Genomic DNA, 26216 nt, shown 5'->3' with positions numbered 1-26216 from the left:
ACAAATAAAATAAACAAGGGCATTTCTTAGTCATCATAGATACTAGTTACTATAGTAATCATACTGTAGAAGCATAGTGCAGCTGGAAATTATTTCAGGTGGAAAAGTTTAAGAAGGCCTTTGGGGAAGTTAAGATAATTAAACTACGTCCTGAAGAATGGGAGAATTTGAATGAGATGAGAAGAATGAGCTTTGTATTCTGCAATACAGGACCAGTAGGTGCAAAAAATCCAGTGGATGTTTAAAGCAATGTGCTCAAGTATTTGAATAGAATATAGGGCTTGCTTTACATGCCCTCTTCATTCTTGAAAAGTGAACTGGCTCAAATATGGTGGCCCTCATCATAGCCAGAGCAAATAGACACTGGATGGGTACAGTGAAAGTCGGGCTTAACAGCTTGTCTATTCAAAAATAACTGCCTCAATTCTTTGAAAATATCATGAGCATCAGCATTCTTTCAGTTTAAGTTTTTAGCTCCATATAGTTACCATTGCCATCTCTTGAACAAAAGTCAATTTTTTTTTTAAAGTTCTTCAGATATTAACCCTATGGCATCACCGACATGTTTGTTTCCAGATTGCCAGGGATGTGGAACCCCAACTATTTAATTCTGAGGTTTGTGAGAGGATCAGCAAGAATGAGTCACCACCTATGGAAAATGAGTTGGGGGTATATAGGCGGTGAGATGAGAAAAGATGGCGAAGTACCCTAAATTGGTATATGCTGCTAACACACAAGTACATTTCAGTGAGAGTTGGCTGAGGGGGAGTATTTCTCAAGCAATGTAGCATACAGGTCAACAAGAATGGTTATTATTGATTCCTTGAGGCTCTCCAGATTCATCTTAGTAGTTCCTACTCTTGGAGAAAGACTATTACTTGGGAACAAATCTGTTCTTCACAAAACTAAGCATTAAGCAGTTCTTCAATGTACATGACAGAAAATTGGAGAAATTATTCACTAACTGATCATATTTTCCATTGTATGATATCTCAGATCAAAATAAAGTTCCCATGTAGTTGTGCTTTATGAGAATCTTAACTAAAGTCATTGTGGATGAACTGTTGTGAGAAACAGTGAAATGAGACACAGAAACAACAAATAATGGATTGTCAAAGTCATTACCTTTTTAAAATACTCAAGCTGTGTGTTGATTTTCCTCCCTAAAACTCTCTTTCTGCATTTGGGATGATATCTCTATTTATTCATCTAATATGATAAATAGTACCATTTTCTCTTTAGCAATTATGCGTCTTGAACATCTTTGCATGTAATAAGCATTTAACAGTTTTTTATACACAATAGTCACTTAACAAATAGTAGTCATTACTTCTGGAATCTATAATGTTCTCAAATAATGTGTCTGAGATTCTTGAAATATCTGAAATGATTAGGAATCATTACATACCTACTAGCACACAGTATATTCCTGATAACTATTTGTTGAATAAATTAAACATATGAATGATTGAAGAAAGAATAAAAGCATACACTTACATAATCCATGCTATGTGCAATTTTACATGGTTTGCATATTTTACATATATTTAATGTTTGTAATATTATGTAGGTAAATTATTATCCTCCTTCTGTAGATTTTAAAAACTGAGTGTTATATTGATGGTAAATTACTAAGCCAATATTCAAATCCAGGCTCCCTGCCACAAGTAATTTATGTTAACTACTATGCTATAAGTGAAATAAGCTCAATAAATAAATGATTGGAACTATATAGTTTCTTAAGATGTCTGTCACACATTTTTCTATGAAATCTTTAGCTATCATCAATTTTATTATTAGATTTCACATTGCTAGTCTTTAATGGAATTTTAATAAAATGCATATTAATAACAAATGTTAAAAATATCTTATTGAGTCTTTCATCAGTTTATAAAAAAACAACACAATATATGTAATTTCCTCAATTTTAGGGACCCTATCTTAAGAGATAACTATCTGGACAGTGCAAATTAAAGTCAACTTGCTGGTGTCAATAGTAGCAGCACCACAGAGAATATGAAAACCTACAATTGGGAGATTACATCATTACAGATACAATTTCCTCAACATCTTTTAAATGTACCTAACCAAAGATGGATAGCAAATTTAATGAGCAATCTGTTCTTATGTTGAATGCACATGATGCTGTTATATAAAATGGGAACAACTGGAAATGTGTCAGAAATACACTTTACAACATTAGTTGAAAATGCCATTGATTGATCAATATCACACTGTGTTTGACCCCAGCAACTCCCTCTGCTCTGTTCAAGACAAATGACATGTAAAATAAAGTTTTGAGTAAAATCCATGTTTAAGAAAAAAAAAAAGCGATTTTTCATAAAGAAAATGTCAATGTCTTTTTGAAACAATATGCCAATGAAATGTCTCCTGTCACATAAAGGAAAGCAACCATTTTGGCAAATTATGTTGTCTTAGCTTTGAGCTATGCCAGGCTTTCATTTGGTAAACTGCTGCATATATTGTTTTACTCTCAACAGCTGTAAATTATATCTGGTTTCTTCTAAATTGCACCTTATTTAATGGACATTTATTGAAAAATTATTTCTCCAGGACTTGACTGGTGAAATGTAAGGGAGAAATGGAGGTCATTTAGTGCTTTATAGAGCACAGTCCCAGACTGGAGGGAGGAAGCAGATTAATGAATAGAAGTATCCTCTCAGTGTGTTCTGAATATTCTACTTTAGGTTTCCCTTTTCACATCAACCAAGGCGAATTGATAGGACTGACTGATTAAATGTGGTAGAAAGGGCCAACATAGCAGCCAAAAGCAGAAATTCAAATCATAATCATTTGGTTGAAACAGGAATTGGTAAACCCATGGGTCTTAGTTTTGACTTTACTTAGTTCTCACTGTCCCCCCAACTCCTTCAGGAATTGAATGAGCAGAGAGGCACTAGTTGACCCAAAAGGGCATTGATACTACCATGGCAAAGTCTGGCAAAATTTTCCTAAAGCATAAAAAAGATCAAATAGCTAATTTGGGGAGGAAATTTAAGGAATTTATCTTCTTATGGTAAGCTAAGGAAATGATCTCATTACTAACCTAAGAGTGAAGATTTTTCAATGAAAAATCATGGCAAAAGGAGTTGAGTATTAGTAAATGTTTCATATTAAAGGGAAGGCAGATAATTCAAAATCGCAAACTTTATTATTTTTAAACATGTTTAAAAAATTGTATCCAAGAATTGACATTCAAAATGCATGGTTCTCACTCCCTCCCAAAACTTTTTCAAGTTTTCAGAGGCAACTATGTTTAACTATATCAGTCACTGGTAATCTGATAGCAGTGGCCATAATTCAAAAACATGCATATAGAACTCTTTCATAATATATTAGCTTTTTCTATTATCTTTACCTCATGCAGTGAAGATGAGGGTATGACTAATTTATTTTACTTGCCACTTCTCCTAGCTCTTGTTATATCAACTTGATAACAAACAATTTTAAGCTATTTTTAATGTTTCAATTCATTATTTTATAACTATAAATGATACATGTTCTCTATTTCTTATTTAATCTCCTTTAGACACTCTCTCTTAATTCCCTAAGTATGAATATTAGCATTCCTACATCCCCTCCAGGTCTCCTTCCTACTCCCTATTGCATTTTTCAACACTTACAGTTCCTTCTACACTTATCTTTTCAGAGTTAGTAATTTTTCCTTTAAACTCATTATGCATTTAGTCTTTTGTCTACAGATAATTTCTTAAGGTTCAAAATCAATGAGCATTTACATGAAACTGAGCATACAAATATGTTTTCTTTATAAAAGACACAGCAGAGCTAGGAAACATTTCCTTCTCTAATTTATTAGCTTCTCTAAGGTCCAATGTCAGGACAAGAATGTCACTCACAGAGGAATGTTTCTAACATCAAGGACAAGCAAAATTTTGTTTCTTTGTATGCCATTAATTGTTCCAAATAATAACACACTTTACTTTGCTTTTTATGTAGACCTTGACTTTCTATTACTTGTGTTTAGTTTGTTGTTGTTTTGTTTTGTGTGTTTGTTTTTCCAGAATGTTTTCTCAACTGTTTCATCTTGTGGTGAGAAAAATAGATAATCATGTTTACATGTATCAGTTATACGTTCCAGCTTTTTATGCATTTAATCACTTGACTGTTCACTAACCAGTTGTCTCTTTTAGATAACCATTTAAGAGCCACTGACATTCAGTGCTAATATAAATACTTTCAAGGCCTGCTTGAAATCATCACCACAGGGCTTCATTTCCTTCTGTCAAGGCCAGTTTCTGCAATTGTATGGCCTCTGTTCTTCCTTGATTTTTACTTCCATAATGAGTAACTGCTTCTGAAATGGTGTATGGAGGAGGATTGTTTAAAATGCTATCACTTATGAAAATACATTTATTTCCATTTATACTTTATGGACAGTTTGTGTCAGAGTAGAACATCAGGTAGAATAACATATCCCTTTAAAATTTGATGTTATTTTATATTTATCTTTTATAATACAAAGTTTTGATAAAAAATATTGGTCTTAGCCTTGTTTCTTTGGTGCTGACCTGATTTTACTTTTCAGTCTTGAAAAAGTTCTCCTTATTCCTAGCACATTGAAAGTTCAGAAAGTAAACTTATATGTGGGTCTTTAAGATGTCTTCTGCATGCCAATTTGTGGAATGCCTTCGATTTAAATTCTTACATCATTTTTAGGTCTGGCAAATTTTCTTTTACTCCTTCAGTATCTCCTCTTCTTTGTCCTTTCTTTTGTTTCCCTTTTTAATTTTTTTTACTTAATCAAAATATGAAATATAAGGAGAAGTATATAAAATTAAGAAATAGACTATTCCATGAATGGTCCCAAAGTGAATATATCTCTGATATCTTGACTACACAAGTGAAAAAATAAGAAATTACAAAAAAACCACAAGATGATTCCTTTGTGTTGATTTCAAATTCCTACATACTTGCACCTTACAAAACATAGCCTTTAAGCCAATTGCTAAAACTGTAGACTAGTTTTGTCTATTTCCTTTTTAGCTTTTATAAAAAGAGTCATACAGTACTCATATGTCTGACATCTTATAATTATACTTACATGTCTGACTTCTTACACCAAACATTAGTTTTATGAGATTGTTGTTGAGTGAAGCGATGGTTCATTTGTTGACTCTTTTATGTTAGTCATAATGATGGGTATTAGAATATCTCATTCTTCATTAATTTATATTTTACTATTATTAATATTTGATTAGCTTGTCATGCTTATTGAATATTTGGATGCCAACCTTTGTTAACTATTTGTTCAAGTATCTTGTCAATTTTCTGTCAGATTGTGTGCCTTTTTGTTCCAATATGTAACAATTTCTTATAGAGCCTTGATATGGGCCATTTGTGAATTAAAGCATTACAAATATTTTCTTGTCTATAGCTTATCTTTTACACTTAATGGTCATATTTCATAAACAGAATGTTTAATTTTGATATTATCCAACTTATTTTTATTTTTTCTTTTATACAGGGCTTTTGTGTCCCATTTATCTACCCCAAATTCATAAATATTTTTTGTATATTCTAAAGTTTTAATGTTATGCCTTTCATATTTTAGATCTACAATCAACATGAGAGGTATTTTTGTGTATTTTGTGAGCTAAAGGTCAAGTTTCATTTCTTTTCATCAGAGAATTCAATTCATTGAGAACATTTTATTGAAAAGAACATCTTTCCCTTAATATTATTCAATATTATTCTTGTCAAAAATTATGTCCACATATGTGTGGTTCTGTTCTATTCTATTAATCTTTTTCATATTTTTGTGTTAATTTTATTCTGTATTAATTCAAATACCTTTGAAATATTTCATGCTTTCTGATAAAACTAAATATTTATACCTTGTTATTCTTCAACAGTGTCTTGAATATATTTTTCCATTTGCATTTTGACATACATTTTAGGATCAGTTTGTCAAATTTCATTACAACAACTACTGAGGTTTTAAATCACATTTCATTGAAATGATAAACTCATTTGAAGAATTATGATATCTTTACAATTTTGCATCTTTCAATATATGAACATTGTGTATTCCTCCACTGATTATATCTTCCTTAAGGCTTTAGAGAATGTTTTATGACTTTTGTAAAGGATTCCAATATTTGCCTATATTTTTTTCTGGGCATTTGATGATTTGGGTTGATATAATAAATATATTTCATTCTTTTTTTCTGGATTACAGCTTTCAGCCATAATGGAATATAATCAGGACCTGATTTACTTTCCAACCTTAAGTAGGAAACTGGACAAACTATGTGAAACAATGATTTTTCAGACATTGCTAACAGGCCTAGATGAACTGTTATGTTTTAGAAAAGGAATGCAGATGAGTAAGACCCACAATTGCTTCAGCTTGCTAGTTGAAAGCAGTTGCGAGGCTGAGAAATGGAGGGGAGAGGTACCCTACCAAAGTCTTGAAAAGTAGTTTAACTGAGGAGATTGAGATAGGAATTCAGGGAGGCTAATATAGCTAGAATTTGTAGGGCAGAACACTAGAGAGAAAGCAGTAGGAAAGAAAGAAAGCCTAGAGATTTGTTAAGAGAACCCCTTAAATTTTTGGTTAAATACTGATCTGTGTATGCATAAGAAGAAATACATTAGACTGGAGAAAGAAATCCTAGAAAGAAATAGGCAAAATAATTTCTGAATCTCAAACATAATTTATGTCATCCCAGCGATTTTACAAAGACCTCATAAGCAGAGGATACTGTGTAGAAAAATCTTTTTTTTTTTTTCAGGTCTCTGGTGAGTATTTGTCAAATACTGGGTAGAATCTTAAGAAGGGTATTTTAGTAGGGCTAAATTATCCATATACAAAAGGATACCAGAACACTACTATACCTAAAAATTAGAAGATCAGTCTAATTTCAAGTAACTAAGCAAATCTAACACCAAACAATATAAAATCCAAATATATGATAACCAATCAAAATTTACCAGGTGTGTAAAAAAATAAAAATATGGCCCATAACTAAAGAAAAAAAAATAAATCAAAATAAACAAACTCAAACACGACACAGATGATGGAATTAGTAGCTGTTGTAAAAATGCTCCATATGTTCAATAAGGTAGAAGAAATCGTGGACAAGAGTAGAAAAAATATTAGATGTAAATTTGACTTTCAGTTGCTTATTGGTGATATATAAAAAAATTAAATTTTATATATTTTTGAGTGGAAGGCACAGAGATGTGCAGGCAGATAGCCATTTTAGAAAGAACTTGCTTTGCAGTTGCAAAAATTATGATTAGCTAATAGCTTCTAGTTAGGAGTTCTTTCTGAGTCTGCCTCAGCATTTGATCTGAGGTCATTTTTCTGAGTGACCTCTGAATAATGACTACACAAGAAGATAGTAACTGAACTTACACTCTTCTTCAGAAGGCCCTAAACAATGGCTGACCAAAACATGATACCAGGGCCTCTTCATGCTCCCTAGAGGAAAGGCCCTTTTTGTGGAGTAGATAGAGGAAAATGGCCAAGCTTGGTTCATATGTGAATTGAAACAAATAGGAATTGGCTCCATATATATGCATACACTGAAATAAAATGTAACTATACTACAGTCCCACTGTGGGGGTAGCCTTGGTAAAAGATCATTGATGATCTTTGATCAAATTCTTCCAATGGACAAAACTTTTGGCAATGTACCTGATCTTTTATTTTGTATGTAAATACATGTTGCCTGAAGTTAGAATGCACACACACAAATAGAAAGAAACCAATGTCTTGGTCAAGGGTCTGGAAGAAGGAAAATTAGAAGATTGGGGACAAGAAGATCTTGGGTAGAAGAATATGGATAGCTATGGAAAATAGAACATAGTGTGAAGATCACTGTACTTTATGCTAATGCCTACCAGAGGACATTCATCATGGAAGACATACTAAACAATCAAGTAGAAAAATGGACTTGGTCAGTTGTCATCAGCCAGCCTCTGTCATTGGACAGCCTGAATGTACATGAAGGCACCATGGTAGTTCTCACTCACCAAATTTGATCTACTGCTTCTATCAAATGCCTAACCTGCTAGGAAAGAATACCAGCACTGGGCCCTTGTTAGAGCATCATCCTTTGAATAGATCAACTGGTCACTTGGTGGCAAGTCAACACAGTGGCCCTCTTTTAACCCAGAATTAATTTTTACCAAAGAAAATTCTAAATGTTTTGTTCATTTTGCTTTTCTTACCTACAAACTCTTAGTATTAGTGCCAATATTAAAGGACTTATAGATTGATTCCTTGCCAATGAATCACACATAACATTGAATCAGACCAAGGAACACACTTGACAGCAATAGAGGTATGTATAGCAGTTGGTCCATGACCATGGCATCTACTGGTCTTATCATGTACCACATCAACCAGAAGCTGCTGGGTGCTGGAATGATGGAACAGTTGGTGGAACAGCTGAGGCGCCAGCTTCGAGAAAGGATGTGAGGATAGGCACTTTCCTCCAGGAAACACTTTGCCTCCTATATCTACAATCATTATATGGAGTTGTGCCCCCAACAGATAGACTATATACATCTAGAAAACAAGGGGTGAATGTAAGGAAGTCCTCAATCACCATTACTTTTAGAGAATATGTTTCTTTTCTCCATAACTCTGTACTCTGAAGTCCTAGAGATCCTTATTTCTTAAAGGGAAACACTTCCACCAGGAGGCCCAGCAAGGTTTCCATTGAACCTTAAACTGTACCCGGGTACTTTCATTTGCCTTGTCCAAGGTCAGGACCCTTCCCAAGCAGCCTGCATCTAATGACTGACTGAGATTTATAAAAGCACATCCTCTTGCCCCAACCAAAGACAAATCTGAAGGTCGATAACAGCTTCAAATTTTGACTTGGAGTCAGCAGAAACCCTTGCCGAGAATATATTACAGCCCCAATTTTTCTGCATGCCCAAACCTGCTTTCTTCCCTTCCCCTTAATCCAATTTCTACAACTGTAGAGTAGTTTTAGATCCCTCTCAAGTGTTCCTAAGCACACTCTCTAATAAACTTCCAGCATGCCTAATGTTGGTCTATCTACTCTCTGGGAAATCCAAACCATAACTGGACATCACTAAAGTCAATTTCATCTTTCATGTGCTTCCAGGCACTCTCCATTCCAGAAATTTGAAAAGATCTCTTGCCACTGGAGATCATCTCCTCTTATTTCACTGTGTACATTTATTTCCTTTTATGTTCCTCTATAATTTTTATTAATTTGGGGGGAAGAGGGATATGTATATATCTTGATTTAGATCTTTAAATTTAAATATTAAACTTAGCCCAAGGGCTGATAATTCTACACATAAAAATGATCAAGAACAATTTTATGTGAATTTAAATGCATGATCAAAATTGAAGCAAAAAGTAAAATTCCCAAATCTTTATAAGGATGCAATTATGCAATATAAAATTACCAATGACTTTTACAAGAGACAGAAATTTTGATGACATATGACTTCAATAAAATAAATGCTATTGTTTAAATACATTTGCATTTGAAGTAGCACAGTTATATTGCCATAAACGGATAATACAATTTATAACAAAATGCATTATGTCAATTTGTGTTTGATTTTTTCAGAAGAAATATTTTTGAAGCTAAAAATACTAAATTCATGAATCTTCTTAATGTACTATACTGATATGATAGAAAATATTTATACTCAATTTTAATAAATTTTATAATATTTTATAAATATAATTAAAGTAGAAGCTAAAATTACATATTTCTTTATCTAGATATATACATCTTAGAATATATTATTAATACTATAAACCTACAAATGAAATTAAATTTGACTTACATGTAGATAGGTCAGTAACTCAGAAACTCTCTCCAGAATGCCAATTTTCCTTGAATAATTCCTTTGACATATTTCTGTTTCCTAGGCAATAAAATCAGCTTCAATATAACATATCTTCTATACTTTTCAGTGACCTAGAACTCTCAAATTTTTAAATAAAGATTCCCTGTGAGTTCAAAACAAACCATACAACTATGATACCAAAACAATCAATAATCAATAAAGTATGTGAGATGGAAATGCCTCAACGCTCTAAAGAAGGTTGTTTTGAGAAAAACATTACAGGTACACATCATCATTTTAAAAACTATAATTATTCATCACAATGATAGATTTTAAAAATAGAAGGCGTAGACACATTTGCAAGAATTGAGTCTTTGAAAATGTATACTTGGGAGCTAAATGGTAATTATTTCCTTTTGTAAATAAAGCACTTAGGACAGGGTCAAGACTGGGGCTATGTCAGGTACACATGTTTTGTTTCATGATCTAACTCGGTTCATCTGTGCATATGTGTTAATTCAGTCTTTGTTTCTACATTGTAATTCACAATGCCTCTATCTTGTGACTGGGAGAGGATTTCTTTCAAAATTCCTACTAATCACAAAATTTATTTTAGATAATTGTTAGTGTTTTTTAGCAATAAAGTATTTTTCAATCAAGTTAGGTACAGTTTTTTAGATACGCTATTGCACATTTAATAGACTACAGTATAGTATAGACATAGCTTTTTTCCCTAGGTTTTCCTTTCAAATTTTTCTTTCCTTTTTTATCATTTTTTATTTGTAAGTATAATGGGAACATAATACTTGTTCATATTTATAGGATACATGTGATATTTTGATACAGGCAATGAGAATTAATCAAATCAGGGTTGATGGGGTATTATATAGCCATAAAAGAGAATGACATTTGACAAATGACATCCTGCCATTTGCAATAACATGATGGAACTGGATATCACTATGTTAAATGAAATAAACCAAACACAGAAAGACAAATTTCACATGTTCTCACTCATATATGAGAGCTAAATATTGAAAACAATTGATCTCATGGAGACAGAGAGTATAATGAAGATTACCAGAGGCTGGGAAGAGTAGCAGGGAGGGGGAGATAAAGTGGGCATTGTTAATGAGTACAAAAGTAGGGTTATATAGGCAGATAGAATGAACAATACCCTCTGAAAGGTATTCTCAATGGAAAAACGGAAATTTTCAAGCCTATGATTTCTTCTGCACATATTCACTTAAGTTTTGTCTGTGATGAAACATCAGTCATATTAAAACTAGATCTTTTGCCTATTATTAATATTTATAATTTATAATATTTATAATCACAAGTGACATGTTTGAAATGTACAGGTAAATTGAGTAGACAGATGTATCTCAAACTTAGGCTCTGGTTACAGCATCTAAGGTATAATGGTATAATAATTATAAATATTATGCCTATCTTATCTGGAACATGTTTTTACTTGGTAAAAACTCTTATTTTACTAATAAACATATCATTTTATAAATGAAATTAATTTTCTAGAATATTTCTCCAATGTATTTTCCAATACAAGTTTAATTATTTAATATGAGCAATTTTTAATTTAAAAATACATGTATAAGAACAGGGAGTGATATGTCCACAGAGGAACTACCAAAGATTTGTATTTCCTGCTTTATTTTACTTTTTTTTTCTTTTTTTAACATTTTTCTCTTATTTTCTTTTTATATTTATTTTTCCAGCATATTATGGGGGGTACAAATGTTAAGGTTACGTGTATTGCCCTTCCTCCCTCCCCCCTAGAGTCAGAGCTTCAAGCGTGTCCATCCCCCAGTTGGTGCACATCGCATTCATCATGTATGTATGTACCAATTCCCCCCTACCTACCCAACATCCAGTAAATCTTATTCCTGTATGTCCACTTAGGTGTTGATCAGTTAATACCAATTTGCTGGTGAGTACATGTGGTGCTTATTTTTCCATTCTTGGGATACTTCACTCAATAGAAGGGTTCCAGCTCTAGCCAGGAAAATACAAGAGGTGCTATATCACCATTGTTTCTTAAAGCTGAATAATACTCCATGGTATACATATACCACATTTTATTAATCCACTCATGTATTGATGGGCACTTCAGTTGTTTCCACATCTTTGCAATTGTGAATTATGCTGCTATAAACATTCGAGTGCAGGTGTCTTTTTCATAAAGTGACTTTTGTTCTTTTGGGTAGATGCCCAGTAATGGGACTGCTGGATCAACTGGTAGATAGACTTGTATTGCTTTAAGGTATCTCCATATTCCTTTCCACAGAGGCTGAACTAGTTTAAACACCAAAATCTTGAAGAAAATACTTACAATTGACCATGCAACCCAGGAATGTATATATATGTACAACTCCTATTATTTAACTTGACACTTAATAAAAATATAAATGGATTCTGACTCAATGATGATTTGATTTACAATTATTTTACTTAAAATGATAAATGTGAAATGATAAGCATTCAGTAGAAAATGTATTTCAAGTGCTCATTCAACCGTTTTGTTTTTCACTTTTAGTATTCTATAAATTATATGAGATATTAACACTTTGTTATAAAATAAGCTTTGTGTTTTGCCCAACTTCAGGCTAAAGTAAATGTTCTGAGAGTATTTAAGGTAGGCAGGCTAAGCTATGAGGTTCAGTAGGGTAGACATATTAAGTGCATTTTTGATTTACAAAATTTTCAATTTATAATAGATTTATCAGGATGTAGCCCCTCCTGCAAGTCAAGGAGCATTTGTAAAATGATGAAATAAAAAACTAATTTTATTCATTTGGATGTGGATGCCCAGTTTTCCCAGCACCATTTATTGAGGACACTGTACTTTCCCCATTCTATGTTCTTGGCACCTTTGTCAAAAATCAACTGAATAATTGTGTGGAATTATTTCTTGGCTCTCTATTTTTTTCCATTGGTCTATTCGTTTGTTTTTATGTCATTACCATGATGTCTTAATTGCTATGTCTTTATATAAGATCTTAACATCACGTGGTGTGATGCCTTCAGCTTTATTGTTTTTGCTCATGATTATTTTTGCTATTTGTGGTCTTTTGCATCTCCATACAAATTTTAGCATTATTTTCTTTAATTTGGTGAAAAATGTCATTGAAATGTTGATAGAGATTACATAGAATCTATAGATAACATTGGGTAGTATAGACGTTTTAACAATATAAATTCTTCCAATTCAAGAACATGGAGTACCTTTCCATTTGGGGGGTCTTCTTTAATTTCTTCCATCAGTGTTTTATGGTATTCTGGGTACAGGTCTTTCAGCTCCTTGGTTAAATTTATTTCTAAGGATATTTTAGTAGCTATTGTAAATAAAATTGTTTTCTTGATTTTATATAGACAGGAAGAATAAGTTCATGAGATCCATTGTACAACTTGATGGCTATAGAGAATAGCAATGTATTGTATATTAGGAAATCACTAACAGAATAGATTTTAAATTTTCTTATCACAAAAATGATAATGATACGAGGTGATGGATATGTTAATTAGCTCAATTTAGCCATTGCACAATGTATACATGTTTTAAAACATTATGTTGTATATCATAAATAAAATTACTTGTCAATTAAAAATAATTTTTAAAAATTAAAATGAAAACATTGGAACCTACATGATTTGATGATAAGTACCTTTAGTAAACTGTATATACAGACAATGAACCTTAAGGTATTTCATTCTTGTGTCATGTCTCCAGCAAGGTTTTCTCACAAGGTAATTAATAGTAACTGTATTAATTTGCTCTGCTGTCATAACAAAGAATCTGAGACTGACTAAGTGGCTTAAACAACAGAAATTTACTTTTTCACAGTTATGGAGCTAGAAGTCTGAGATCCCCATGTCAGCAAGTTTTATTTCATCTGGAGTCTCTCTGCTTGGGTTGCAGACCCTTCTCATTATGTCCTCATGTGGACTTTTCTGTGTTCTAATCTCTTATGAGGAAACCAGTCATAGTGGATTAGGATCCACCCATATAACCTCATTTTACCCTTATTATTTCTTTAGAGGTTCTATATCTAAATAAAGTCACATCTTGAGGTACTGGGAGTTAGGACTTCAACATATGGATTTTGGGGGTACACAATCAGCCCATAAAGGCAACCCTTAATAATTATGGTTAAGATAATAAACTCTGTTCTTTACCATCTTCACTGGATTCCACATTGCTCTTATCTCACATCCGCTGGTCTGTCTTGGGATGATCATGTCTATTTTTCCAGGTTCTTTAAATTGTTTAGAAAGAGTTCTTCATCTTTCTTGCTAAACGTAGGAATGGTGAGGTAGCCCGTTCTTTCTCTAAATTGTGCGATGTAATTTTGCATTTTTTTCCTTAACTCTCTAATTCCCTCTGTTGGTATTAGCGTTTTCTGCAGCCTAATTTGATAAGAGTGATTTTAAAGTTCTTTTCTGTTGGAGGTGCATTCAAACTAAATCAAAATCAAAAGATGCTCTCCCATTTAACTGGACTAAAGCCATCTTCTACCACACCTGCAGCCCCAATAACTACTTAGCACAGTTATTGGGTGATACATGCAGGCCCAATATCTTGTAAATTATGCAAGTTCACAGAGTTGGTATATGAATAAAGTATAATGTGGTATTCCCACCTGAAAATAAATCCCTAGTTATAAATTCTAGGGTTAGATATTTAAACAATATTTCCTCCAGAACATTTTCCTTTCCATTACCAAAGTAACCACATTCCCATAAATAGGAAGATATGAAGAAATTTCTTTTGGAATATTGTTATAACAAATTGAATTTCAGTTATCAAGGGGCTATCAGACCACAAAACTAATCATACTAATTATTAGTGTTTACCATCTTAAAGTATAGATCTAATCTTATGAGTAGTAATTCTAGGTTGTATAAAAAGGGTAGTAAAATTAAATATAAATGCATTGTTCAATATGTTTGCCTTACATTATCATTTACAGTGGTTAATCATTTTATAATATTAAAAGACAAAATTACAACAAATCTAATTTTGCAGATTTTAATTGTAATTCCAGAATTAGGCAGCAATATGGACCAAAAATCTTTCAGAATGCTCCTTCCTATGACATGTGCAGGTATATTTATATCTAAAGAAAAGGAAATGACATACAGAAAATAGAAATGAGAGACAATTTGGTTAAAGTTGAATTTTACCTTAGTTGAATCTGGTTTGAACAGTTATCCTCTTGCCATTAACTGAAGCTCAGCTGCTGTGATTGGCAGAGACTCAGCTATTTGTTGCAAAAGGCAACTTCCTCAGTTAGGTTTCAGTTTGATTACCTAATAACCTGGGTTGCAGGTCATTCTGTAGGACTCCTATGGAGATTTTTCTCAGGCTAAATTTAATTTGACTTAACAAAAATTAACTGTAATGAACAAATAGGGGGCAATTTTATATATCTTAATGGAAAAAAATATATATATATAATCCCTATAATATGGATAGCTATAAGCTATTCTACTAGAAATTTAATAATATCATACTTCCATTCTAAAATATAAAATTGTGACGATTATTGTTTTGGGTCTTCATAAATCTGTACAGTTAGAAAAGATGAGTCCCTTATTTCTATGTAGTTTTTGAACATATCTGATTAATCACCACCTGAAAGCTAATCCTCATGTTCATTTTCATATATGTTTGTATCTCATTGACTGCAAATTGAATTCAGTGTTGTTGAAGGTCTCTGCAAAGAGTATCAATTTAGAAAGTGTGATGGTTAATTTCATGTGTCAATTTGACTGAACCATAGTGACTAAATATATGTTCAAACAGTAATGTGTGTTTCTGTGAGGGTGTTTTTAGATGAGATTAACATGTAAATTTGAGGATGTTGAGTAAAACAGGTTGCCCCCATAATGTGGGTAGCCTCAGCCAATCAGTTGAAGACTTTAACAGAACACAAGAATGAACTCCACTGAGCAAGAGGGCAATATAAATTTAAATGTATATTTAAATTTATTTAAATATAAATAAATTTATATTTATTAAATATAAATATATAAATTATATTTATATATATATTTATATATAAATATATATAATATATATAAATATATATATAAATATATATATTTATATATAAATATAAATATAATTTATATATTTATATTTAAAATATAAATATATAAATATAAATTTATATATTTATATTTAATATATAAATATAAATGTATTTTATATATTAATATAAATATAATATATATTTACAAATAAAATATAATTACAATAAAATATAATATTATTTACAAAAATATATTTGTCACATATTTTTGTAAATATATAGTCGTGAAGGAATAATACTTGACTATCAGTTGGAAATCCAGCATTATGCCTTAATTATTACCTAATTTTTTAAACATTATCTGGCAAAATGTGGACTTATGTATTGGAAAATATCTAGTCCTTGATATTTCAAAACTTTGGGAAAGATCAGAAATATAGAATTATGTTTTATAATTGAAAAGTTTCTATTGTATAGTCCAGTATACTCCTTTTCCATATAAGAAATTAAAATCTCCGAGAAAAAAGTGAGTTGTTTGTGGTTATAAGGTGCACATAAAAAATAAATGCAGAGGGAGATTGAAAGGCATATTAAAATGTAAAATTCTTTATATTTATCACTCTTTTTTTCACAGTCACATCGATTCATAGCTAGAATATTTAAAAGAAACAATTAGTAATATTCACTAGCTAATTGAAACAAAAGAACATATAGAATAAAATATTCAAATACAGTCATAAAGAAGAATTGAAACTTTAAAAAGCAAATTATTTTTTAATATATGTGGGTCATGATCCATTCAAAAGAAAAAATTGTGATAAAATTTTTGCAGAGCAATGCATATTACACAGAATAAACATCTTAAAAAATCCTTTTTAACTTTAACTACATTTAAGCTATTTAAAATTGTTCTGACTCAAAAATTCTTTTGATTCCAATTCACTATAATTATAACACAATTTTCTTGTAAAATCTACATCTTTCAAGTTATGAAGTTATTTTAAACTTCATAACATGGGTGTTTAAAAAACACCCATGTACTTAGTCTCTGGAAAAGTCATGAACTCAATTAGGAATTTGTAAAGACCTATTAAAGACATTAAATAGGAGCTCTCTAGACTATTGCAAATAATCATCTGACTATGGCTGTTTCTCAGCATCATAACAAAATAAACAGGCATGAAGTCTAGAGTTGGATATTCCAGTTTGCAATAACCAATACAATAGTCAACACAAAGCTCTGTAAGAAAAGACAGAATCTCTACTGGCGTTTTAAAATCTCCACCATGTAATACCTCATCCCGAAACACTATCTTAAAAGGAGCATAAAGGTTAAGAAGCATAGATGCACTTCTTTAGGTTCCTCCAAATATCTCCTCCTAAAGTAGCTTCCAGATTTATATATGGCTTGTCCCAGTTTGGTATAACCCAACCTTTAGTTTACATCTTAATTAATCTTATACTTTAGGTTCACAATGTCCAAGACTCTTGGTATCAGGCAGAAACCAATATTACTTCTGATGTTAAAATTTTATTATTCATCCTCAAAAACATATTTTGACCCAGGAAATGAAGTTTATGCCCTATGTACCATTTGTAGCCATCTTTTAAAATTATTAATATGTTAAGAGTATTTTCTGTGCCAACAGGTTAATTACCACAATAAGCATTAGGAACAGTTCTATGTGAGATTATATATATATATATATATATATATATATATATATATATATATATATATCCTTATTCAATCCTCACAGCAATCCCCTTACTTTCCATTTCACTGAGGAAATTGAAGCCATAAGGAGAGAACTTCACAGATTTCACCAATAAAATGCCCACACTTACCAGAATATTTGCAGTTCATTCTGTTCTTCCCACCTATTATCAGAGCTGATCTTACCCAACCTCTATCTAAACTCAGTCTCTTGGGCTGATCTACCTCACAGGTGAGCTGTAAGAAAAAAGAAAAATAAATAAAAAATGAATAAAAAATTAAAATAATAATAAATAAATAAACCCAATCTCTTGGCAAGAGCACCAGATCCCATCATCTCTCACCTGCTCAAGAACATCACTTCAAGGGTGGGGAAAATGGAAAATCAGTGGTGACCTCCTGGCTCTCTATTCCCAGAGTAGGAGGTTAAGAATGCAGATAGCTACACACAAGTGGTTCACTCTCCCACAAGAATAGCATTGTGAATTTGTAGAGAAGTAGCACAGGACAAGCACCACTGAAAAAAGAAGAGGTGAATTGGATAATCAACCACAAAGTCTGGAGAGTGCAAGATATACAATAGAGAATAGAGCGTGGGATGGCTGTACCCATCAGCTGGCCAGGGCAGTGTGATCTGACCCACAGGAGGACGACTCTCTCTCTACTGACCTCTACATCCACTCAGGCAGGGAAGCACCTGAAGTCAGTGGGAAGTTGTGGCACAGGATGACAGGCTGTGTGGAGAAGAGACAATAGTGGGAAACATTTTGAACTCTCCAGTGCTCTGTGCTAGCTTTGCACTAGGTGGGGAATGGACTAGTCTGAGTGGACACTTCCTGTGTCTGCAGGAGGGAGTTAGGAGACAGAACCTCACCTCTGGTGGTCTGCAGGACCAGAACAAAGGAAGTGAATGCTGAAAGGAAGGCTTTGCCCCTGGAAACCACTGAAGATTCAGATGGCCGAGGGTGGGAAAGAGAGTGCCAGACCCTCTACTGGACTCAAGTGAGACAGTGGAACAGGGTAGCAGTGGGGACAGCCGGCAACTCATTGAGACAGCGTACCAAATCCAGCACCCACTGCCGCAGGAGCAGTCACCTCCAGCGCTGGCTTTCTGTGGGTGGGCAGCTGCCATTTGGGGGGTCCACAGTCTAAAAATGCTGTGGCACATTGCGGTTCTGGGCACCACCCATTCCCCAGCACAACAGGGCAAGCTCAGACAATTTTCTCAGGCAATGCCTCTGTCCTAGCAAAGTAGGAGGGGAATAATGGGAGTGCACTGCCCTGCACTTGGAGGAGGGGAGTAATGGAAGAAGCCAGTTTCTGAACATTTGTCCCCCGACCAGACACTTGCCTTTTCTGCCTGCAGGACAAATCCTGCCCTTAAAGGGGTGGCATAACCAGAGAGGCCACTTTCGGGGCTAAGACATGCAGTGGCCTTAGGCAGCACTTTTCGCCTGGCCCCTCCGCTTGTCTTGCACTGCTTGTCTTTCTCACTGGTAAGACAAACCCAGCCCTTGGAGGTGGGGAGTAATGAGAGAAGCCACTTCTTGGGCTGAGACATGTGGCAGTATCAAGCAACACCCCTCCCCAAGCCTGACAGGGCAGACTCCACCATTGGAGGCAGGGAAAAAGGAAACGGTTGTTTTCTCTATGTGACTTGCATGAATCTGTGTGACCTTAGAACTAAGCAAAAGGGGGCAGGCTGTTGATTCGGTCCAGCAGGTTGGTTTTGATAATCTGATAAGAACATAACACTAGGGTTTGCCCTTGGCACATAGGCCACAGCTGGCTTTGGGGCTTCTGGTCTGGGCAAGAAAATCCTGGCCAGAGTACTAAACAATTGTACCAATTGTACCAATTGACACCCCCCACCTGGAGTTGCCTCACAAGTGTGGCAAAAGAGTCCTGAATAACATATAAGCATCTCTCCCCTATCAGCAGATCAAGCAATCGCAGAAGTATACACTATCAAGTTTGCAGGTACAAGTTGCCCTTACCCCCCTATAGTGGCAACAGGGCTCAAGTAACCTTTGGGTGTGACAAGACAGTTCCCAAAGATCACAGCCCTCATATACACCATTCAGGGGTTTAGAGCCCAACACAAAAGCATTAGAATACCTTGATAATTGACTCCTCCACACAAACTACAAGTAACAACAGAGAGGGTCACCCCATAGCTACACACAATGCCTTCCATTTCAAATTATTGGAAGGCAGTGGAGTCACATACACAAGAGTGAATCATCACCTGGGAGCTTAAGCAAGGAGTCTAAACTCACTAATTATGTTTGGCAAGAGGTAAAGACAACAGATCAGAGATAACCCAACAGGCTAAAATACCTCTAAGGCAATACAGGACCACAGTGCATCTCCCCAGCACTGTCAAGGAATGTCACTTTGAGGAATTGGAGATAAGGTGATAAACCAGCCCCAATACCCCCAATTTTCAACAAATTAGTCTGATGAGAAAGAATCAGCCAAAGAACACAGGAAACATGAAAAATCAAAGAGAAAAGTCACCCCCCAAAGAAAAAATTTGATCTTCATTAATAGATACCAACTTATATACCATAAATAAACTGACACAGGAAGAATTCTGAATATGGATTGTAAGAAAACTCAATGGAATTGAAGAGAACATAGAAACCCAACATAAAAAAAACATAAGAAGAATATAGGAAACAAATGAAAAAGTCTCTAAAGAAATTGAAATACTATGGAAAAACTGAACAGAAATTCTGGAAATGAAGGATTCATTTGGGGAACTAAAAAACACAGTGGAAAGCATCAAGAACAGAATGGATCACACAGAGGAAAGAATCTCAGAGCTTGAAGATAATGCCTATGTGCTAAACAAATCAGATGAAGAAAAAGAACACAGAAACAAGAGGCAAGAGCAAAATGTACATGAAATGTGGGATTATGTAAAGAAGCCAAATAAAAGAATCATAGGCATCTAAGAGAGAGAAGAAGAAAATACTCAAGGGCTAGTAAACTTATTTCATGGAATACTGGAGGAAAATATGCCTTGCCTGGCCAGAAATCCAGATATCCAAATTTAAGAAGCACACAGAACTCCTGCAAAACTCAATGTGAAAAGGCAATCACAATGTCATTTAGTTATTAGGCTGACCAAAGTAAACATGAAAGACATAATCCCTTGAGCAGTAAGAGGAAAACAGTGGATAACCTACAAATGAAAACCTATCATACTGACTACAGACTTCTCAACTGAAACTTTACAAGCCAGAAGGTACTGGGTACCAATCCTTAATCTTCTAAAGAAGAATAATGACCAACCTATAATTCTCTACTTGTCAAAACTAAGCTACATTTATGAATGAGAAATAAAGACCTTCCCAGATAAGCAATCACTGGTGGAATTTGCGAATACCAGACTGGCCCTACAGAAAGTACTCAGACATATATTAGAGACCAAACAGTGCAATAGACACTCTCCAAAGTAAAATCATTCAAGAGTTAAAGTCCAGAACCTGGATTCAATGATGGCTCAAGGAGTAAAACAAAACAATTGGAATTCACTCAATAATATGAATGGAAATCTATCCGAAATATCAATCTTCTCAATAACTGTAAATGGCTTGAATTGTCCTCTGAAAAGACATAGACTGGCAGAGTGGATAAAAATCCACAAGCCTAATATCTGCTGTCTACAGGAAATCCATCTAACTCACAAAGATGCTTTCAGGCTCAAGGTCAAGGGATGGAAAACAATCCTCCAGAAAAATGAAAGCCATAAGAAAGTGGGGGTAGCTATACTTATTCCATATAACATAGGCTTTAAAATAGCAAAAGGAAGAAAGGACATAGATGGCTACTATATAATGGTGAAAGGGAAGATCCAACAAGAAGACTTAACAATTCTTAATATTTATGCACCCAACTCAGATACATAAAGCAAACCTTGTTTGATCTAAATAGCATGATAAACAATAACACCATAGTAGCCAGGGACTTCAACACTCTACCGACTGAACTGGACAGATCTTCCAAACAGAAAATAAGCAAAGAAATACATTCTTCTTATCAGTTCATGGATCTTTCTCCAAAATTGATCACATCTTGGGCCACATATTAGACTTCAACAAATTCAAAAAATAGAAATTATACCATGTATCTTCTCATATGGCAGAGGTGTAAAATGAGAGTTCTGTTGTAACAGAAATGCTCACCACTTCACAAAGTCATGGAAATTAAACAATTTCCATGTTTAATTTTGTACATAGTTTCAAGGATTATTTTGTCACCCTACTTTTAAATTTTATTTAGAATTTCATCAAGTAGATCAATTCAACTTGACTGAAAATTTGGAAAGACATCTAAGAATGCACTGGCTTGAATAGTAGAGATGGACACCCCAATGGGTTAGGCTGGATGATGGATCACTTGCCACTATTGCTTCTCAGTGTATCAGTGGCTGCTACCTAAGCCACATCTATCACACAGCACATGAAAAGCCCACTCATTTGAAAAGGAAAAAACAAGAGAAGTGGTGCCTGAACTAACATGGTACCTGTCTAATAAGAAAAGCCAGATTTTTTAAGTCTTGTGATTCCACATCCCTTCTTTTTACAGGGAGCACTACCTACCCATGCCACCTTCCTGCATCATGCCTGACTTGGCTTGGATCTACATATATAGGTCTAGGAATAACCTGCAGATTCATGAATCCTTTTCAACCAACTTCTCTGGCATCATGGATAGAACACTAATAGTGATGGCTCTTCTACAACAGTCATCTGCAAACATTTTTCGGTAAAGGATCAGATAGTAAATATCTTAGGATTTACAGGCATCATACAATCTATTGAATCTCCTTCCTCTCCTCTCCCTCTGCCTTCTCCTTCTGCTTCTCCTCTTTAGTCCTTAAAAATGAAAAAATCACCTTTAGTCCACAAGCCCAGAGGCCATACAAAAATAGGTCAAAGGCTGGATTTGGTTCACAGGTCATACTTTGACAATCCCTCAATTCCTGATCTAAAGGCAGATGTCTCTCTTATTTACATTTTTATCAATCAAGATTATTTTTTCTGTCATCACCATGATAATATCTGGTGGTACCTCAAACAGATATCTTATACTTCATCTGATTATCAATAAATACATTATTTACTCTCCTAAGCTGTCTTTAAATTTCCAGCTATGGCAACCATAGAAATATGCCATTTGGATCCCATGCCTTCAGGAGCTGAGGTAACTAATAGCCCAGCTACCATCCTTCTATATTTTGTGCTGAGCCTACAATTTCTCAGGCTGCTCTCAGACAATGTGTGAGCATAGCAAGGACACTGTGCAAGCTCATTATTGCACACGCAGGACTCCTTTGAAGGGTGAGTTCGGTTAAGGATTACCCATTTGTCTGGCTTAAATTTTCATAGAATTACGCTGTAGTTTGAGATTCTTCTTACTCAGTCCTTCATTCTTTCTTCACTCCCCATTTCACAAGTGTCAGACTTGCATTGTAATCATAGATTCTCCATGTTCTATCCTTTTATTTTTCACAGACATTTCTTCCAATTAAATCTTACACATCTAATCCCAGTGATGTCTATTTCTCAGAAAACCCAAACTTATTCGTTAGGTGATTCTGCCTCTATAAAACAGATTTTCCTTCATGCTGCTTCTCTTCTTCACCAGGTTAAAAGATGTTAATCTGCTAGGGCTGCTGTAAAAAGTACCACACATGGCTTAAACAACAGATGTTTATTGTATCACATTTCTAGGGGCTAAACGTTCAAGATCAAGTTGTCTACAGGATAGGTTTCCTTAGCGGGCTATGGGGGAAAATCTGGTGATTTTCTAGCAACCTTGGGTGTTTCTTGCAGATGACATTCCCACTGTGTTTTCACATCCTCTTCCTTCTGCACATGCTTCTGTCTTCACATGGTATTCTTTTTCTAAGACACCAGTCATATTGGATTAAAAGCCTACCTTACTCTAGCATGACCTCATACTAACTTAACTTTAATGATTATATTTGCAATTACCCCATTTACAAATAAGTACATTCTGAGGTGCTGGGGCTTAGGACTTCACATATGAATTTGGTTGGGGGGGACACAATTCAACCAAGATTTACCAGACATGACACCTAACCTTTACTTCAGGGACCATAACAAAAATACTTCACATCAAATGACAGTGAGGATGTGAGGATGTGACATGGCTAGAATTGTCACATTTGTCAAAGGGGAAAATTTTACATTATTTGCTCAATATTCTTATTCTTAAAATATATTTCAGCCAACTACTACCAAGAGGCAGGTTGCCTCATTAGACAATCACCTATTTACTACTCTTCTAAGATTTCAATGGTCTATCTTCCCCTCCCATTTTTCTCTCCCCTTCTATCTCTCCTCTCCTCTTTTCCTTGGGGAAGGGAAACAATTTGTTCTCATTTTCTCTTTCATAGCTGATAAATGTTGCCCTTGAGTAAAAATGGGACTATTGCAATAAGCATGTCTAGTCTCCTTGGATGCAAAATGCACATTGAAATAGTACTTTGCGCTCCTCCTTCAGGCAGCAGACAAGCAATATAAAATGTTATCACAGGAACTTATGGAGTATACAACAGAAATTTATTGCTTCATAAGACTGATAGCTCTAGAATACAGTGAACCACAAATGGGATATGGCACATTTTATAGTAAGTCAATTTTTCTTAAAAAACATTTTTGTCATAAAGTTTTCCCCTCTTTAGAAAAATATTAGTATTGATAGTTGGTAATAAGTTTTAATGTCAGGTGAAATAAGAATAAATTATTATAACTATTCTCCCACAATTTCTCACATTTTCCTAACTGTATAACCCTCCCTCTGAGTGAAAGTACCTCTAGTTCCAGTTTTGTACGTAGAGGACATTTCAGAATGTCAAAGAATGATTAATCAGATGACAAACACTTCTCATGTCAAGCAAAGCTGTAATACTCTTAGAATTCAAACTGACCCACTTAATACAAACTATTTAGGTCAGTGCAAAAGTAATCGCAGTTTCAAACCATGAATTTTAAAACATTATAACTAAGCTCAAAGAAATCTTTATTAATCAAAATAGGAAACATTATAATCAGCACATGTTTGCCAATAAGAAATAAATTTCTTCATTCATGCAGCATAAAAATCCATGCTTCAGTATTTGATGAACTCTTGGAAACATTTTCTGCATGCTGCTGGTTGAAGAAGCATTTTCCCTGCAAAAAGTTGTGGTGATGCTTGAAGAAGCGGTAGTTGGCAAGAGATCAGGTGAATATAGCAGATGAGGCAAAACTTCATAGCCCAATTTGTTCAACTTCTGAAGCATTGGTTGTGCAATGTGTGGTCAGAAATTGTCATGGAGAAGAATTGGGCCGTTTCTGTTGACTAATGTCAGCTGCAGGTGTTGCAGGTGTATCTCATGGATTTTCTGACCATACTTCTCAGATGAAATGATTCAGAAAGGTGAAATGATTCACCATGATTCAGAAAGCTGTAGTGGATCAGACCAGCAGCAGACCACCAAATGGTGGCCATAACCTTTCTTTGGTGCAAGTTTGGCTTTGGTAAGTGCTTTGGAGCTTTTTCTTAGTGCAGGTTGTCATATAAAATTCACTTTTCATCACACATCACAATCCAATTGAAAAATTGTTTGTTGCTGCATACAATAAGAGAAGACATTTCAAAATGATTTTTTTTTATTTCCAGTAAGTTCAAGAGGCACCCACTTATCCAGCTTTTTCACCTTTGCAGTTTGCTTCAAATGCCAAATGACCATAGAATGGTTGATGTTGAGTTATTTGGCAACTTCTCATTTAGTTGTAAGAGGATCAGCTTCGATGATGGCTGTCAATTGGTTGTTGTCAACTCTTTATGGCTAGTCACTGAACTCTTTATCTTCAAGGCTCTTATTTCCTTTACAAAACTTCTTGAACTACCACTGCACAGTATGTTCGTTAGTTCCTGGGCCAAATGCATTCTTGATGTTGAGAGTTGTCTTTGCTGCTTTACGACTCATTTTGAACTTGAATAAGAAAATCACTCGAATTTGCTTTTATCAACATCATTTCCGTAGTCTAAAATAGCTATAAAATAAACAGCAAGTAATAAGTCATTAGTAAAAAAAAAAATAAAGTGATAAATCAGCATTAAAATGATGTATAATACCATATTTACTTAAGAATGTATTCCAATATCAGAAGCAAATTTCAATAATGCTAAAACCACAATTACTTTTATATCAACCTTAATAATAATCCCAGTAGATAACATTTCCTATAGATTACATGAACATCACCCATCTTGCTCTGAAATAATATTCTCTATCAGAACACAAATTCTGGATAATAAGGCTCTTTACAAGAAATAAATTGAGAGATTTAAGTATGGCAACAAGAGAATAATTATGCTTTTACCTGACCCTTATATGGCTCAGGGTTAAGTGCCAATCACATTGCAGTCAAATAGAACACAAGCTTTACCTGGCCACTTGCCTCTACACAAAGGACTATATTGCCATAAGATGGGATTTTTATAGACTCACTGGAAATCAATACTAACTTGTAAACCATACCAAAGTAGTTTCCCAAACAGACTATTACATTCTTTATTAGAATCCAGAA

Source organism: Microcebus murinus, chromosome 13 (assembly GCF_040939455.1).
Source record: "Microcebus murinus isolate Inina chromosome 13, M.murinus_Inina_mat1.0, whole genome shotgun sequence".
NCBI classification, from domain to species: domain Eukaryota; kingdom Metazoa; phylum Chordata; class Mammalia; order Primates; family Cheirogaleidae; genus Microcebus; species Microcebus murinus.
The sequence above is the reverse complement of the archived record's forward strand: the minus strand, read 5'-3'. Positions refer to the sequence as shown.